General features: G+C 44.2%; 1 pseudogene; it reads left to right on the plus strand.

Moving 5' to 3' along the window:
* The first annotated feature begins 305 nt into the window (after positions 1 to 305).
* Positions 306 to 681, plus strand: LOC114611393 (annotated as a pseudogene).
* Positions 682 to 3406: the final 2725 nt, after the last annotated feature.

Below are 3406 nucleotides of genomic sequence, written 5' to 3' on the forward strand. Positions count from 1 at the left end.
ATGTGTGCTGTGGGAACTGTCCGTACACACACTCTCAAAAGCTGTCTGCTCACCTCCATCACATGACGTGGCACCCGTGTGTCCACACTCAGAGACGTACATTTCATATGCACACTCAATAATAATAAGTAAAATAGCTAAGTAGCTCAGATGTATATCTACAAAAGAATGGGTAAAGAAAGTGTGTAGCCATAAGGGCTCTACAGAGCAAGTACCATACCAGTCAGGATTACAGAGAAACCCTGTCTCACAAACCTAAAATAAGCTCTCTCTTGAACCAGGCAGCCTCAGCCCGTGAACAACGCAGCAATGGCCAAGATTAAGGCTCGGGACCTGCGCGGCAAGAAGAAGGAGGAGCTGTTGAAACAACTGGACGATCTGAAGGTGGAACTCTCCCAGCTTCGCGACGCCAAAGTGACAGGCGGCGCCACGTCCAAGGTCTCCAAGATACAAGTCGTACTCAAATCTATCGCCCGTGCCCTCACTGTCATTAACCAGACTCAAAAAGAAAACCTCAGGAAATTCTACAAGGGCAAGAAGTACAAGCCCCTGGACCTGCGACCCAAGAAGACTAGAGCCATGCGACGCCGGCTCACCAAGCATGAAGAGAAGCTGAAGACCAAGAAGCAGCAGCGGAAGAAGCAACTGTGCTCACTGCGTAAGGATGCAGCCGAGGCCTGAGATGACAATGACAATAAAGTGCAAGACTGACTGGCAAAAAAAAAAAAAACCCAAAAAACAAAAAAACAAAAACAAAAAAAACCCACCCACCTAAAATAATAATAAAAATATATAAATGAAACATTTTAAGGTAAAGAAGAGGAGGAGAAAAGGGGCAGGGATAAGACAGAGGGGAGAAAAAGGGCTGGAGAGATGGCTCAGTGGTTAAGAGCACTGACTGCACTTCCAGAGGTCCTGAGTTCAAATCCCAGCAACCAACCACATGGTGGCTCACAACCATCTGTAATGAGATCTGATGCCCTCTTCTGGTGTGTCTGAAGACAGCTATAGTGTATTCATATATAATAAATAAATAAATCTTTAAAAAAAAAAGAAAAAGAAAAAATACAGGGATGAGGGGGAGGGTAAAGTGGGGGGAAAGGGATGTGATGGTTTCAACAAGAGATGTCTCCATAGTCTCAGGCATATGAGCACATGGTCCCCAGTTGATGGTGGTGCACGACTTTGATCTCAGCACTGGGGAGGCAGGTGAGTTCAAGGCCAGCCTGGTCTACACAGCAAGTTCTAGGACAGCCAGGGCTACACAGAGAAGGTATCTCAAATAAATAAATAAATAAATAAGGTGGGACTAGAGTTACGAGTCTGTGGTTCAGAACAGCATTGCTCCCACAGAAAGGCCAGGCTTGGTCTCCAGCATCCTCATGACATCTTACAAACACATGTGACTCCAGTTTCAGGGGGTAAGATGCCTCTTCTCATCTCCATGGGTTCCTGTGTGCACGTGGTGCACAGACATATACCCAAATAAATACTTTAAACAAAGTAAAAATAAAAGTTTCTTCATATGCTAACCTAAAAATAAAACTTTAAAAAGGACCAGGGAGATAAGGGCTCAACCACAAAAGGTGCTTGTTGACAAGCCTTCCAGCCCAGAGTTTAATTCCTGGAACCCACTCAAAGGTAGATGCGGAAGAAGTGTCAGGGTTGTCTTCTGATTTCCAAGTGTGTGGCCAAGGTACGCATACATTCATGCACCCAGTAATAATAAATCATTCTTTTTTTTAAGTGAGGTTTTTGTTTGGTTTGGTTTGGTTTGGGGTTTTTTGAGACAGGGTCTCTCTGCATATCACTGGTTGGTCTGGAATTTGATGTGTCTGACTTCAGACTCACAGAGATCCACCTACCTTTGCCCTGAGTTCTGGGAAAAGAGGCATGCAATACCACACCAGCTCAATTTGTTTTGAAAATGGAGAATTTGAATCAAAAGGGATTTGGGCAATTTCCTAGATCTGGTTTGTTGAATTACTGTATTTTGAGGGACTTTTATTCTTGTAGGATTTGTTTGTGGCCCATGTTTGGAATACATTGTGTTCTCTTTAACATCAGAAAATGACATAAGGTCATTGTCACTTTGGGGACCTCCCTAGAATTGGCTTTCAAACCCTGCAAGATGTTTGTTTTATTTGGAGCATTCTCTAACTCTTATTGTATAAACTGTACCAGTGGCTCAAAGCTCAGTCATTATAATAACTGGAAATGCTTAACAAAAGCACAGACGGCCAAATCCCAGCCACCTCCTACCTCCCCACCCCCATGCCTGTCATCTGACTAGCAAAGCTGGGTGAACCTCAGCAGTCTGTGACTTTCTGACATCCCAAAGGGCTCACAGATTAATCCTACTTTGTGAAATAGTGGTATATACAGATGTCTCATGTCTTTTATTTTGTTTTGAAACAAGGTCTCCAGAAATTTGAATTACTTTCCAGGGGTTTATGGGTTTTTTTTTTCTTCTTCAAATTTGACTTAGCGTGTGTGTTTCTGTGCGCACAATCATCTGCATGATGTATGTTACATTCCACGAGCACGTCTGCTTTGTGTTGTCCATGTTGGAGCTCAGAGGATGATCCTGTGGGGTCAGTTCTCTCCTTCCTCATTCATGTGAGTTCCAGGGATGGAACTCAGGGCCTCCAGCTCACAGGCCAAGAACTTTACCCACTGAGCTATCCAGCCTGCTCTTATGTTTTCTTCACTACATTTCTGCCACATAAAGAAAATGTCACAAAATGCAGGGAGATGTTAGGGTAGTCCATCTACCTATAATCCTAGCCCTCAGGAGTGAGAGATAAGAGGATTGATTGCCTATGAGTTTGAGGCCAGCGTGGCCTACATAGTGAGTTCCAAGCCAGCCAAGAATAAAGGGTGAAACTCTGTCCCCCAAAACAAGCAAGCAAGCAAATAAAATGAGATGCAGGAGTGGGCCTGTGAGAACACCTGAAGACTTAAGACCTGAGTTCAAGTTCCAGGACCTACATGATGGAAGGCGAGAACCAGCTTCCTCAAATTGTCCTCTGACCTCCACACATGTGTGCTTAAACATACACACACACACACACACACACACACACACACACACACACACACTAAGTAGATATAACATAATGTTTTTAAAAAAGATAAAGGTATTCCAGTTATGTATGTTTGCCTACATGTATGTATGTGTACCCCTGGCATACCAGGTACCTATGAAGATCAGAAAAAGGCATCAACTCCTCTGGAAGTGGAGTTACAGGCAGCTGTGAGCTGCCATGTAGCTGCTAGGTGCTCTGGAGGAGCAGCCAGTGCTCTTGACCACTGAAACCACCGAGCACGAGATGCTGGAAATGAAACCCACAGCTTCAAGCATGCTAGATAACGCTCTACAGAAGAGCTACCCCAGCCCCTTTCA

Source organism: Grammomys surdaster, unplaced genomic scaffold, assembly GCF_004785775.1.
Source record: "Grammomys surdaster isolate TR1022 unplaced genomic scaffold, NIH_TR_1.0 126109, whole genome shotgun sequence".
NCBI classification, from domain to species: domain Eukaryota; kingdom Metazoa; phylum Chordata; class Mammalia; order Rodentia; family Muridae; genus Grammomys; species Grammomys surdaster.